The following is a 16,547-nucleotide window of genomic DNA, read 5'->3' on the forward strand; positions in this document are numbered from 1 at the left end:
TTATTTTAAACCCCCCTGGGTCAGTGCTCCTCTGAGTGTTGGTCCGAAATGGGCAGCCTGCGGGGCCACCTTGGGGCAACTCGAGGGTTGGTTTTACTCATAGCTTAACCTATCAGGTGTGCCCTGAGAACCAGATACGTGCAACTCCTATCGGGATTTGTCGGCACATCGGGCGGCTTTGCTGGTCTTGTTTTACCATTGTCGAAATGTCTTGTAACCGAGATTCCGAGACTGATCGGGTCTTCCCGGGAGAAGGAATATCCTTGTTGACCGTGAGAGCTTGTGATGGGCTAAGTTGGGACACCCCTGCAGGGTTTTAAACTTTCAAAAGTTGTGCTCGTGGTTATGGGCAGATGGGAATTTGTTAATGTCCGGTTGTGGAGAACTTGACACTTAACTTAATTAAAATGAATCAACCGTGTGTGTAGCCATGATGGTCTCTTTTCGGCGGAGTCCGGGAAGAGAACACGGTCTCGTGTTATGCTTGAATGGAAGTAGCTTCAGGATCACTTCTTGATCACTTTTAGCTTCTTGACTGTGCTTTGCTTCTCTTCTCGCTCTCTTTGCGTAAGTTAGCCACCATATATAATTAGTGCTTTGCTGCAGCTTCACCTCACTACCCTTTCCTTCCCCTTAAGCTTAAATAGTCCTGATCTCGCGGGTGTGAGATTGCTGAGTCCCCGTGACTCACAGATACTTCCAAACAGATGCAGGTGCCGATGATGCCAGTGCAGGGGACACTACCGAACTCAAATGGGAGTTCGATGAGGATTCGAGCCGTTACTATGTTTCTTTTCCGGATGATCAGTAGAGGAGCCCAGTTGGGACGATCGGGGATCTAGGTTTTGGGCTTGTCTTTCTTTATTTTGGTTCCGTAGTCGCACCTTAATTGTATTCTGGATGATGTATGACTATTTATGTATTGTGTGAAGTGGCGATTGTAAGCCGACTCTTATCCCTTTCTTATTCAGTACATGGGATGTGTAAAGATTACCCCTCTTGCGACATGCCTACCATGCGGCTATGCCTCTAAGTCGTGCCCCGACATGTGGGAGATATAGCCGCATTGTGGGTGTTACATCGTGTTGGTTTGAGAGCTCTTGTCCCCGTTTGGGACCATTTTTGTTCTGCCATGACGGTGGCCATTAGATGTCACGAGGTGACATTAGGGCCACCCATGACTTAGCCCAAAGGGGAGTTTGTCGGAGTGGCCAAGAGAGTGTCATGGCAGGAGATCGGTTTTGTCAAAACACCATTGGTCCACCCGAATGGGAGTATGAGGCCTTGGGTTCCGTGGTGTGGGTACAGTGTCCTAACCTCTATAGAGTGTATAATCTATCAATAGCCGCGCCCACGGATATGGGCCCAGTTTGAAGTAGGTCACACTATGGGTCAACTGAAATAATAAATTGCTTAATTATAACCCTGGTTTGATGAGAAAAGAAGTTGGTTGAGCTTTATGTGATCGTGAGAGGATCAAAGTGATATCATGGATACCAAAGCTGGTTGATGTTTGTGGTGTTATGCGGTAATCACGGGTAAGGATCAACCTCCTTGTGGTCATGTAATGATTACTGCGGTATTGTAATACCAAGCTTGATTTGATCCTGAGGTGATCGTGTGATGTCCATGATGGTAAGTGGTATATGTGGTGGTTACAAGGTAACACCAAACATAGTAAGTGGATCATGTTAAGTATGTTGCATGCTAGTATCATCTTGTGCATATCATGAGTAACATTGCCATGCTCATTTCATGTGATGCTAGATGTGTTATGTTCAACATGTTCATGCAATGCTTATAATGTTCTAGTGGTATCATGTCCATCATTCCTTTAACCTGTAAATGCCATGCTGTTGTTTGTCTTGAATGCTTTGGTTGATGTGAGCTTGGAAGTACATTCAATGTACTAACCAGGCGTGTCATGCCAGTTTGCAGGTCATGCCTTGTATGCTTGCTTGTTTGTCATGGATCTCGAGTTTGCGAGCTAGGATACGCGTTCCAACCAGAGTCCGAGCAGAGTGGAGTCCATCACCGTCATCATTGTTCTGCTGCTAGTAGTCATTCCGCTGCTTCGAGTTGTTCTACAACTAGCATATAGAGCAACCTGAGCAGGCGTAGTGTCGCTGGGCCGAAGTAATTCCATGTTATATCAGAACCCTCGTATCTATATAGATTGTAATAAAGAGCTGATTTGTTCTATGCCAAGAAGTGTCGTATTCCAGAAGAGTTGTCTCTGGGCTGGAATACGGGGCATTCCCGTTTCTTCTGAGCTGGGGTGCCACGGTTATATTATCATTCTTGGATGTTTTACAATCATTTTATAGCAAATTTATATAATTTTTGGTCCTAACCTATTGACATAGTGCTCAGTGCCAGTTGCAATTTTTTGCTTGTTTTTAACTTCGCAGAATATCAGTACCAAACAGAGTCCAAATGCAGTGAAACTTTTTAAAGAATTTTTATGGGCTATAAGGAATAATATGGGCCAAAGAAGTACTAGAGGGGTGCCCCAAGGGGGGCAGAACCCACTTGGGTGCGCCTGAGGGCCCAGGCGCGTCCTGGTGGGTTCTGCCTACCTCGGAGGCCTCCCGCACCGCCTATGTACTCTATAAACACTCCAATATTCTAGAAACCCTACGGGAGTCTACGACAAATAATTCCAGCCGCCGCAAGTTCCAGGACCATCAGATCCAATCTAGACACCACAGAGAGGTTCATTATCCTCAACTGTGCCTATCTGATGATGCGTGAGTAGTTCATTATAGACCTACGGGTCCGTAGTCAGTAGCTAGATGGCTTCCTCTCTTTCTTTTGATTCTCAATACAATGGTCTCTTGGAGATCTATTTGATATAACTCTTTTCTGCGGTGTGTTTATTGGAATCCGATGAACTTTGAGTTTATGATCTATCCATGAGTATTATTTGAGTCTTCTTTGATCTCTTATATGCATGATTACTTATAGCCTCGTATTTCTTCTTAGAATCTTTGGTTTAGTTAGGCCAACTAGATCGATTTTTCTTGCCATGGGAAGAGATGCTTTGTGATGGGTTCAACCATGCGGTGTTCTTTCCCATTGATAGAAGGGCAGCAAGACACGCATGTATTGTTGCTATTAAGGATAACAAGATGGGGGTTATTCCTATACAAGAATAGATCTCGTCAACATCATGTCATCGTTCTTATTGCATTACTCCGTTTCTCCATGAACTTAATACACTAGATGCATGCTGGATAACGGTCGATGTCTGGAGTAATAGGAGTAGATGCAGGCAGGAGTCGGTCTACTAATCCTGGAAGTTTTGCCTATATAATGATCATTGCATGGATATCATCATAATTATTTGAGGTTCTATCAATTTCCCAATAGTAATTTGTTTACCCACCGAAGGCTATTTTTCTCGGGAGAAGCCACTAGTGAAATCTATGGCCCCCAGGTCTATTCTCCATCATATTTGCTTTGAGATCTATTTTTATTCGCTTTTATTTTCAGATCTATTATTCTAAAAACCCAAAAAATACCTTGCTGCACTTTTTTATTACGTATTTTATTCTGTGTTTTATCCGAGATCTATTTATCCAATCTATCACAAATTTATCCCATCAACTTGACAATTTTCTACGCCGTTACCTGTAAGAGGGATTGACAACCCCTCATAAGCGTCGGGTTGCAAGTATTTGTTCTTTGTGTGCAGGTACCATTTACATAGTGTTTCTTGGTTCTCCTACTGGATTGATAACCTTGGTTTCATAACTAAGGGAAATACCTACCGTAGATGTACTACATCATCCCTTACTCTTTGGGGAAATACCAACGTAGTTCAAGCGACATCAAAAGGAATTTCTGGCGCCGTTGCCGGGGAGGATCAAGCTAGATAGTCTCCCGACAACTCGCCCATTTCTGGCGCAGTTGCCAGGGAGACATCATCGACATCTCTTAGGTTGCTTATCACAAACCTCATCTACTTCCAATTTACATTATTTTCCATTTGCCTTTCGTTTTCATCTCCCCCACTTCACAAATATTTGCCTTTTTTGCCTTATTTTCCGTTTGCCTTTTTGTTCGTTTGCTATCTTTGCTTGTTTGCCATGTGTCTTGTATTTGCTTGCATATTCGCTTGCTAAAAATCTATTGATATGGATCCTCATCCACTTGCTAATATTTTCAAAGATCCAATTATGATGAACAAATTGCTAGTGAGTTGAGTGCACTTGATTATCTCTACGAAGTTTTTCTTGAAATTCATGAATCTGAAAGTTGTGATGAAGTGTTGAAAGAAGAAATTGATGAAGTGATTCACGATAGCTCCTTGAATGAGAAGCATGATTGCAATAAAGTTATTGTAAATTCTATTAATGTCAATTGTGCTAACAATATGCAAAACCCCAAGCTTGGGGATGCTAATTTTGCTATGTCCACTACTTATTGTAATGATCATGATTGGGGTGATTCCTCTTATGATCTTGAAAATTTATTTAAGCCTCATGATGAATATGTTAGAAATAATGTTGAAAGTCGGTTTGGAAGAGTGTCAACTTTAGGTAAAAATAACCCCCCATATTTGGAGAATGTTCGATCTTATGAAAAATTTGACAAAAGTGGGTTTGGAGAGGTCAGGGCTTTAGTTAATATTAATCCCACAGTTTTGGAAGAGTGTCAACTTTGTATGCATGTGGATCATGAAGAGAAAATTTTATATGATAGTTATATTGTTGAGTTTGAATATGATACCACATGTAATTATTATGAGAGAGGAAAATATGGTTGTAGAAATTTTCATGTTACTAAATTACCTCTCATTATGTTGAGATTGCTATTGTTTGTTTCTTCTTCCATGGATATGTTAGATGTTTCTTGCCCTGATAATTTGTTTACTTATAAAATTCCTATGCATAGGAAGTATGTTAAACATAAATGTCTTCTTCACATGCTATATGATGCTCTCTTTGTGCTTCAATTCTTATCTTTCCTGTGAGCATCATTGAAATCTCAAAGCCTAGCTTATTGGCTATAAAGAAAGAGCTTGTTGGGAGGCAACCCAATGAATAAATTTTATTTTTACCTTTTTCTTTGAGGTCTTGAGTGTTTGCACAATTATGCTATTGTTATGATTGTGTTTTTAATGTTTTAATAAGTGTTTGTGCCAAGTAAAGCCTTTGGGATCATGTTGGGTGATAGTTGATTTGATCTTGTTGAAAAACAGAAACTTTGTGCGCCACGAATAGAATTATTAAAAATCGCAGAAGCGTGGTAAAATTCTGATTTTTTACATAATATTGATATACAAATTTGCTATGTTGACCTAATTTTTCATAATTTTTGGAGTTACAGAAGTATACGAAATTTTCATATTACTACAGACTATTCTGTTTTTGACAGATTCTGTTTTCTTTGTGTTGTGTGCTTATTTTGATGAATTTATTGTTTGTATTGGAGGATATAAGCCATGATGAAGTTAGAATACAGTTGATATAATGCAAAAATAAAATATGAATGGGTTCGCAATAGTACTTATAGTGGTGATTTGCTTTGTTATACTAACGGGTATCACGAAGGTTTTGTTTAAGTTTTGTGTGATTGAAGTTTTTCAAGTTTTCGGTGAGATCATGATGGATGAAGGAATAAGGAGTATCAAAAGCCTAAGCTTGGGGACTCCCCATGGCACCCCAATATAATATTCAAGGATGAACAAGCAACTAGGCTTGGGGATGCCCCGAGTGTCATCCCCTCTTTCTTCTAACGACCATCGGTATTTTACTTGGAGCTTTATTTTTATTCGTCACATATCATGAGTTTTGCTTGGGCGTCTTGTACGATATGAGTCTTTGATTGTTTTGCTTTTTATTTTGTCACAAGTATCCTTGCTGCACACCTATTTGCGAGAGCCAAAATCATGCTATCATTTGTTAGAATTGCTCTTTATGCTTCACTTAAATTTTTTGAGCTATGGAATTGCTCTAGTGCTTCACTTATATCTTTTGGAGCTCGGTGTGCTTTTTTTATTTTTGAAGAAATAATCTCAGGCTTCACTTAGGTTAATTTTAGAGTTAGTAATTTTGAAGAAATTCTCTCATGCTTCACTTATATGTTTTCGAGAGATGAAAACTTTGATGCTCATGTTCTTCACTTAAATTTATTTGAGCTTGTCAAAACCAATTGCAATATATGAAACTAGTCCCAAAGTGATAGATATTCAAGAGGGATATAATAAAAACTTTCATGAAGATCATTGAAAAAATGAACTTGATTATCTGTAATAGTTTTGAGATAAGATAATGGTGATATCACTACAGGAATCTGGTACTTTGCCATCAGCCATGGCGGACGGCAAAGGCCTTTGCCGTCCTCCGCGGACGGCAAATAGTGACGGCAAAGACAGGGTCGGCAAAGGCCTTCTTTGTCGTCTGTTTTTTGCGGCGGACGGCAAAGAGGCGTTTGCCCTCAGTGGCGGATGGCAAAGGGCACGACTCTTTACCATCTGCTCGCAGACGGCAAAGGGCACGACTCTTTGCCATCTGCTGGCAGACGGCAAAGGCTGCAGGCTCTTTGCCATCTGTTGGCAGATGGCAAAGAGACCAAATAGGCATTAATTCTGTTTCTTCTTATATCAATTCATTTTCACAGAAAATCAAACACAATCAAACACAGACTATATGTATGACCAATATAGCATATCCAACACATATTACCAATACTCATGAACACATATATATCCAACACATATCCATGAACACATATCCAACACATGTTACCAATATATAGTCATGAACACATATATATCCAACACATATCCATGAACACATATCCAACAAATATTACAAGGAATGATCTAAAACTAAATATCTATTTTCCTAAAAACTATCTTATTACTAAGATCTTCTCTGGATCTTCTTCTTTTCTTCCAACCTGCATAACAAAAACACTAAGAAAGAGAGAATGGGTTAGGAGTAGAAATGTAGCATTTCACTTGGTGAAATGCAATGCTGTAGGAGCCAGTACTTGAGATCAAGATAATCTTAGTTAAGATCCTGATTTTCAAAGTGATCTTAATTAGAAAGCAAAATAGAGTAAACCAATACCAAAGAGCCAAAGAAGAGAACCAGCCAAGGACCCAATCAAGAAGCCACCACAATTAGCAGTAAGTTAAATGCCAACACAAAGACCACTATCAGTACTAGCTCCAGGAATTAAGTCAACTAAAAACTAGTGATTAAAGCCAAAGATTAGACTTCATCACCACAATCAGTTTTGTCTAGTGACAATAGGTACATGTCACTGTGCAACGCCAAAAACAAAGCTCCAGGAGGAGATATACATCACAACCAGCCAACCAGACCAAGTCCCAACACATCCAACCACCAGCAGCTTAGAAGAGATAACTATTAAGGAGAGCTACAGAAGACCTCAAGGTATACTTGAGGGATTATGTGCTCAGACAGCCTGGAAGTGCCAGGGCTAGTTCATCACAGCACAGGGATAGTCACATGTAAATTAAGCCTAAGACAGGGGGGCTCAGACCAGCATCACTGCCCAAATCAGATGTAGTATCTATCTTATCAGTAGAAAACTAGGAAAGTAACAGCCAAAACCAAGTATAGTATCTGTTCATAGGCTATTAGAAAGAGACAAATAGGAATAGCCAAACCAAGTGGTATCTGTTCATATCAGTATTAGAAGTAAAATAACTAAGAACAAGTGAGTATCCGTTCATGAGTAAAGTAACTGACCAAAGTAACAACTCCAGGATCAACTACACAGAACAGAGCAGTACAGGAGTATATATACTTCACAAATACACATAGATGGTCACTGACCAAAACCCTGACACAGCAAGAATCCATCACAGAGAGCTCCAATACAAGTTGATGCTCATCTACAGCAGCTAACCACAGCTAATAGAGCCTCACATCCAACAAGATCAAGAGCTATGCATTAGAGAGATCAGGAGGGGAGCAAGGAGAAGCTCACCAAAAGGAGTTGTAGCCGAAGCAGGATGCAGCCACACCATCACTATGGTGTGACCAACATCACAACCAACACCACCACAACAAGCCGGAGCTTGCCAGAGAGCACCACAACGGCGGCGCCAGTGAGAGCACGGGCACGAAGGCGCCAACCAGGGGCACCGCAGCACGGAGGCGCCACCCGGGGGCACCACCGCGCCACGGCACATCCAGCACAGCCAGAGGATCCTCACGGCGACCGGACCTAAATACGGTCCGTCCACTTTGGTTGCACATGCCAAATCAGCGATGAATGAGCTACTTTTCCCGCATAGCAAGCAAACACTCCATTCAATAGAAGAAAGGCCGGTTTTACAGAAGCAAAGATTAAAGGTAGAGTGTTCAGAAGCAATGAATGATCGATTTGGCATAAGCAGGACCAAACCAAAACCATGGCAGAAACTAAATTGACAACACATGATGATGCCTCCGAACTAGATAAGGACAACACAAGTTTTACCTATACACAACACAACGATCACTATACGAAATAGTAAGCATTTATAGTTTCCTTGTGTTTGATTGATTGACACTCATTATTAACAAGTCAAGTTAAATCCCTGCAGCATATGTAGTAAGGACCCTATCAAATCGAGCTAACCACGGCAGCCCTCAAGCAGAGTAAACCGATTTATGGCACAATTATAGAAGTGAACAACTGAGTCCTCCTCAACCATTATTGCATATGCAGGAAAAACAAGATTGATAATTTTTCTTGTTTGGTTTAGAACTTGAGTGGACGGGTGCAAGGCAGGAAAAGAAGAAATCCAAGAGGGGAGGAGAGGAGAAGGGGCGGACCTGGATGGCGTTGGGGCAGTGGTGGAGCTACGTCCTCCACGGCGTCCTTCGCGTCCATGGCGTCCTTCCCGTCCATGGCTTCCCGACGTGATGGATCTCTGAGGGAGAGGAGACGCGACGCGACGCGGTGAGAAAGAGAGGGATGGATGTGACGAGGAGGAGTGAAGAGACTCACCTGAATCACCGGAGCAACACCGGAGCCACGCCGGCGATGTGGTGGCCGAAACCCTAGCCGCAGGGGAGGTCACGTGTGGTCGCTAGAGGACGCGAGAGTTAGATCTGGTCGGAGGGGATGGAGGAGCGGGGCGAGGGGGTCACGTGGGTGTGCTGGGCAGCGTCGAATCCCGTCGGAGGTCGCCGAAATCGGCCGCCGTAGGTGCTCGCGCGAGGGAGAGGGAGAGACGAGCGGGGGAGAGAGAGAGGGGAGAGAGAGAGAGGAGGTGGGGGCCGTGCGGAGAGAGGGGAGACAGAGAGAGGAGGTGGGGGTCAACGATTTTCTTTGTACCCGCAAAAAAAGAGATAGCCCCACCTCTTTGCCGTCCGCCAGCACATGGTAAAGATTCTTTGCCATCTGCTGGCAGACGACAAATAATTGGCTGATGGCAACTGGCATCTTTGCCGTCTATTTTTTGCAAGCAGACGGCAAAGTGCCTCTTTGCCGTCCGTCAGCTGACGGCAAAGAACTGGCAGACGGCAAATAAGCTGATTCCAGTAGTGTATGTGAGTCATGTTGGTGAGTAATTATGCTTTAGTAAGAACATTTCTGTTAAGGTTTGTGATTCCCTATGCAAGCACGAAAGTCAACAGTTATGCAATGAAATTAGATCATACTTGTGGTGCATTATTCGGTGTTAGTTATGCTTAATTCTCATTTATGTGATTTTCGTTTCTTGTTTGGTTGCTTCTCAATATTTTTGCTAGCCTCCACTTGTCCTAAGTAGAAATACTACTTGTGCATCCAAAAACCTTAAACCCGGTTTTGCCATATGAGTCCACCATACCTACCTATATGCGGTATTTTAGTGTCCTTATAAGCAAATTTGTATATGCCATCTCTAATTTTCAAAAAAAATCCTTTTTGCGTGTTTGTACCGCTCATGAAATCGTAGGGGGTGACTGATATTTTTCCATGCTAGATGCGTTAGTCTCAAGATGAGTGTTTATTCACTTGCCATTGCACGAGAGTGTGGCAAAGGTATTAGGGATCCCCAGTCTTGAAATAAAAAGAAATTTACTTTATGTTGTAAAATAATAAATTCCTTGGAAAGTGTTGGTATGGACCGTACCCATGGATACGGCTAGGCGTGGAATGTGAAAGAATGGTGGAAAAGGAATAAACTTTATTTTCTGTTTAGGAACCGCCTATGATGTATCTAGCATGAAAAGTATAGGGAACTACTCGATCATTTTCGTTGACAGGAAAAGCATTCCAACCAAAATATTTTATCTCTTATTTTTTCACTTTGAGCTCTAGCACCTGATGCGGAGCATCCTATGGACATCACCATCTCAAGAGTCCATTTGGCAAGTGACACGTGCCACATCTACTTCATACATACAAAGGTGAATCATCTCCTTTACACGTGTCCACTTGTACCTCTCGAGGATGGTATACTACTTGACCCCTCTCTCGTATGCATACATAGGTGTGAGCGGAGCTACACATTCATCGAGGAGGAGTCCAAGAAGAAGAGAACATCTACACCATCCAAGAGGGAAGCCTGGAAGCGGAGAAGGAAGCGCCAAGAAGAAGGCAACAGCTCCCAGGCAACCCCGTGCGCACGGGCCCCTCCGACCCAGTGCCCACGGGCCTCCCAGGCTGGTGGTCCTGAAGCCCACGTGCGCACGGGCATGTACCGTGCCCACGGGACCCCCGTGTCCACGGGCCCAATGGACCTCGTGCGCACGGGCCCTTGCATCAGGTCTCTGGATACCCCGTGTGCACGGGCTCCACTTACCCCGTGCACATGGGCCCCCCTGTGTGTTGCTGCGGGCTTTGCCCATGTAATCCCCATTTCGCCCTTGCTTACCCCTTCATCCCTTGGGCCTATATATACTCCTTCATCTCCTCCATTTAGCCTTAGCTAAGAATAGATCTAAACACTAGAGCTTAGCTCATGTATCTCCCCTTGTGGGATTCCTCTTGAGAGAGAGAGAGAGACACTCCATTGGAGTTCAAGGCCTCCATTGGAGAAGATCCCTAGTGGATGAAGACCCCCTTGAGGGAAGGATCTATCTAGATCATCAAGCCCTCATCTCCTTCATAGGATTTGGGATGAACTCTACCATGTATCTTATTTCCCTTTGATTGTTCATGTACCTTGTGGATCTTGTGTGTTTGATTGTCTAGTGGATGTCTGATTGGACTTGTTCTTGAGTGTTCCTCTTGTTTTCCCTTTTGTGTTCATCTTGTTCTTGGGGATCCCCCCTCCAAATCGTGAAAGATGTCCACTTAGGGTACCACCCTATACCATTTGGTATCATGAGCCATGGTTTCTCACGAAATTGGAGCCCCCTCTTTGTTTTTCTAGGCTAATTTTGCTTGTTCTTGCCCAATTTCGAAAATTCCTCACAAAAAGAGCCATAACAATTTTTTTGTGATTTGAAGTTTCTTGTGAGTTTTTTTGGATTTTGATCCGTGGATCCGGTGTCTAGCATGTAGATCTAACTCCTATTGCGTCCCCATACCCCAATTTTTCTTTCCCCCATCGAATTTGACAAGAAAACCGTGAAGTCTCTGGTGACCCCGTGTCCTCGGTACGTGTACCATGTGCATGGGACCCTGTGTCCGTGGGCCCTGGACCCCGTGCGCACGGCCCCCTACAACAGCCACGAGCATTTCACGTTTTGCTCATAACTTCCACCCCCGAACTCCGATTTGGGTGTTCTTTGGCTCGTTGAAAAGCTAGCGATGTGCCCGAGCTGCTCATCTTGGTTTTACCACCATTTGACTCCATCAAATTTTTCCCATTTTTGCATCTTTTGCATAGGCCCTACGCCATAACTTCCGCACCACCACATAAAACGTCTGCAAACTAACCCATTTTGGTTCTTATTGCATTTGTGGTCGGTTGAGTTGTGATTTGAGTCTCCTAAGGTGTTTTGGCTACTTAGGGACGGTTACATATTCATCCACCACCGGTGACTTGTATCGGTCCATCGACTACATCCACCACGAGCTTCCACATCGATGACGACCATCCATCCTTTGAGACCATCTTCAACCGAAAGCAAGGCCGGTTACCCCGACTTCGTGAAAGGTTAAGTGTGACGAAGGTATCCATTCCGTCATAAACTTTTCCTTCCTTGACATTACATCTTGATATCCCCACCATCTTTGCGAATACCTTCATACCTATTGAGACTAGCTATCCGAGTATTGTCGGGCTTCGCGAAAACTTGTGCACCATAGTGATACGATATCATATTGTTGCATCATTGGATATATCATATAGTGCAATTATTTACTCCCGTGCATATCTTGTGATACTTATCTTATGTTTGTGGTTGAGGCTCATTAAGCATAGTGGAAAGGAAGAGAAGAGAAAAAAAAGTTTTTAAGCAAGAAAGAGAATGATCATAAGCTTATAAGCAAAGAGTTGAGCATGAAAAGAGATACTTGTGCATGACGATACATGGAATAGGAAACATTAGCTTGCATGCATATAGGTTGGTGCCAAGTGGTGAATCGTGCCCAAGTGTGCAATCAAGCTAGTGCTCTCCTAGTGTTTGTGCAACACGAGCTTCGTCTTCATTATGCAATTTTGTATTGCTAATCCCTATAGTTGCACAAGCCCCATTATCCCACCATGTGTGTTTCTTTATTGCCCTCCTCTATATTGGTGATCACTTGCTTTGAATTTTGAGTCCTTTGGATTTATTTCAACATTTACAATATATTGGACTTCAATTTGCATGAAATTTGTGCCACTTGTCCTAACCAAGCCACTCGATAAGCTTTTACTTGTAGGTGTGAGTGAACATGTACGGTACCAATTCCACTATTCTTTCATCTCACATTGAGTGATACGAGATACATCCTCAACTTTGGGAAAACATATCTTGGTATTGTTTATCTCATTTCATACTCACCTTTGCTCGAGACTTGTGATGGATAGGTAAAGCACATCATCTCCGGTCTACAACCACAGAAATGAGTTCGATGCTATGAAGAACGTCATCGACGCCAAGATGGACAAGCAAATGGAGGAGCTCAAGGTCCTCATCAAGAATGGCAAGCGGTCTTCCTCATCTTCGAGAAGATGCTCAAGTGCAAAGACTTCCATGCTACCATCTTCGGCAAGTACACACAAGCATCGACATCGACAAGACCATGAAGAGCGACCTACTGGACGAGAGTTGGCTTCTCTGCCACCCCCGTGCACATGGGACCCCGTGCACACGGCCTCCAGGACCCTCGTGCGCACGGGCCATACAGTACAGCAACATTGACTACATGGCTACGGCTTCTTCAACACCTTTGGCATCTTCGCCAAGTGACTTCAAGGCATCTTCGCCTATGGATATACGGCATCTTCGCCCACAAGCACCTCAAGAGAAGCTCCCCAAGCTCTAGTCCGCAACTTCCACAAGCTACTACGACCTCAACATCGACCACGCGATTCCTTTCTATGGGACTCAAGAACCTGAGGAGTATCTTGAGTGGGAGAGTTTGATGGACGACTACCTCAAGCTACATCAAGTCCCTCCCGAAGATCAAGTGAAGTGCGCCCCAAGAAACTTCCACGACTACGCGTCCACATGGTGGCTTCACACACCTTCGGAGAGCTACGCCATGAGTTGGCCCAAGACGAAGAGAGTTTTGCGGCGAGAGTTTGTGCCTCCAACCTACATGGAACAACTTCTACGCCAATTGGAGAACACCATCCAAGGATCCAAGTCCATCGACGAGTACTTCAAGGAGATGAAGCATGCCTTGCGACGTGCCGGCATGGACGACCCCATGTCAATGAAGTTCCACTTCATGATGGGATTGAACAACGACATCTCCAAGCCTATCTTCCTCGAGAACTACAACTCCCTCGACGACAACTACATTGGTGCTCTCAAGGCGGAACAAGAACTCATGAAGGCCAAGGCTTCTCCACCCCAAGCACACTTCTCGAAGACGAAGCTCCAACACAACGAGCATGAGGCTAGTACCACCACGATGTGCAAGCCCGACGAGCTCCAAGACGATGCTCCCATCTTAGGAGGCGAGAGTGATGATGTGCCATCTTAGGCCTTCATCCATGGCGACAGCGATGAGATGGTTGAGTATGTCACCTTGACCACGGCGACGCATGATGACTTGAGTGACTTTTTCCACCATATTGAGAGTGAGAGTGACTTCACCACTAGCCCCATATATGATGTGTTTCCACAATTCCCATGTTAGGAGAGCCACAACCCCGCCTTTTGAGTGAGAAGAGTGACTCCACCATATGTGAGTTTGAGTGCACCTATTGTGAGGGAGTGAGTGAACCACCACATAGAGAGAGTGAGGTAGTTGATAGGGAATGTGAGGCCACTATGATTTCTAACGACTTGACCTCTACCTCCATTGTGTCTTCTCATTTTGTGTTAGGTCCCTTATATGATGACGCGCTGATTCTTGACGACTTCATCCTACCTTTGGACAAGACGATGGCCATGGTGGAATATGATGCACCCCCCACATGGTTCCATTACAATGATGATCTTGACCACCATTTGGCCTTACCTACCTCACTTACACCACATAAGTGGAATGACAAAGGTAACATAGGTGAAGGTGATGCTCTTGTCCCACTAGTGGACTATCATGACATTGATTGCTTGCATGATGTTGATCAACCTATTTCCATGCTACATGCTAGTGTGACTTCCCCATGCGATGATTTACCCTTTTATGATGAGTATGATGATTTCCATGTGGAGTATATTAGTTGTGATGCCATGTTACATAGCATTTCTTGTGCTAATTCTCTCGGTCACATCATGTTTGCCAATCCGCTTGACTTGTCATATGCTATGCATGAGATCGACCACATGTCATATTTGCAATCTCTTCATAGTGACTATGCATATGCCATTATGATTAACCAAATTTGCACTTATGGCATAGATGACAAGCCCATGGTTATTGGCATTTGTTTTTCTTGTGATGATATTGATATGCTCCCTTTGCATCCTTTATCTCATATGCCATGCCATGACCACCTAGCTTCGGATATGAATTGTTTTGGATAATGTCCATTTTCTCCGTATGATGTTTCAAATATTGCACATGAGGAGACCCCCATAGTTTCCTCATACATTTTAGGAGATATTGATCACTCCCATCCATTGCATGATCCTTATACTTGTATGCTCAATTTGCATCCCCATCATGTTATACACAATAACTATTCTTTCATGATGGATGACATGTTCTTATACCATGCATCAAATTTCTTTGAGCGATGCTTATCTTGTACTAACTCTCATGTGCACATACACATCACGATGGATGATGTGTACATTTACCATGCACACACTTTCTTTGTCTTGTATCTCTTTTGTATAGGTACCCATGAATACTTGTCAACCTCACAATCCCATGAGTTGACAAAACGAGCTCTAGAGAGCAACGATGATTTGGGATACCATGAAGTTTCATTCCCACCACTCCCTTCGCGCAAAGACTTCACACATTTCTTCTACATGACCCTCACTTGGCTCTGGGTTATTGTTCATTACATATTCTATGCCCATCTTGCCATGTTCACTTTGCATGATATACTCATTCCTATGCGTTTGCCATGCATTTGTGACCCATGCTTTGCATTACACATGATGATTGATTCTAATACTTGTATGTGTATTTGCAAGCTTGGTGGAGATATCACTTATTATTGCCATATTTTCTTTGTGCCCCATGCCTATGATTATACTATGATCTTGCTTTGTGTTCGTGCTTGCGATATGTCATGTGCATTGCCTATGACTATTATTTGCTCACATGACATGATTGCCATGATTTCCTCCAGTATGTTGCATCTTCGCACTACTAGCTTGCACGACTTGTTTCCTATGAATGCTTGCCTTGTTGCATCACCGATGACTCATACTTGCTCACTTCATGCGGTTGATGACAACCATCTACATGCTTATCACATGATTATTATTGCTTATTGTCATATATCTCCACATGTTGCCTCTCTCATGCTAGATGATTTGCCATGTATTGAGTGCAACTATGCCTTTAGTCTTGCTAATGAGATTGCCCCCATAGCATTCTCGCATATATTTGATTCGGACATATTTCTTGTGAAGCATGCTTGTCTTCCTTCTTTGCACCATATACCTTGTGCCATGAATATTGCCATTGTTGCATCATATTCTTCATGCACTTGTGCTTCTAATGGTTATGTGCAAGAGAAGAGAACCATCATGATGGATGATGTGTTTATATATCATGCGCACACGTTCTTTCTTTTGTTGTGTGCATGTGTAGGATACTTGGACTTTGTGTCAACTTCCACGTCACGTGAGTTGACAATCCGAGATCTTGAGAGCGAACCACCTTCTACCACGATGATTCTACATCACACTTTCTTGCACTTCGGCATTGTGAAGGACGCACAAGCACATGCTTTCAAGGTGATATCCTTCTCTTTTGAGAACCCCCAAACCATGAGCATGCATATTGTGGATCATACTACTTGTGTTGCTTGCACCGTGCGACTTATTTGTCATCTTGGACCCCTTGCTTGCGCACAT

Source organism: Triticum aestivum, chromosome 7A (genome assembly GCF_018294505.1).
Source record: "Triticum aestivum cultivar Chinese Spring chromosome 7A, IWGSC CS RefSeq v2.1, whole genome shotgun sequence".
In the NCBI taxonomy this organism is placed as follows: domain Eukaryota; kingdom Viridiplantae; phylum Streptophyta; class Magnoliopsida; order Poales; family Poaceae; genus Triticum; species Triticum aestivum.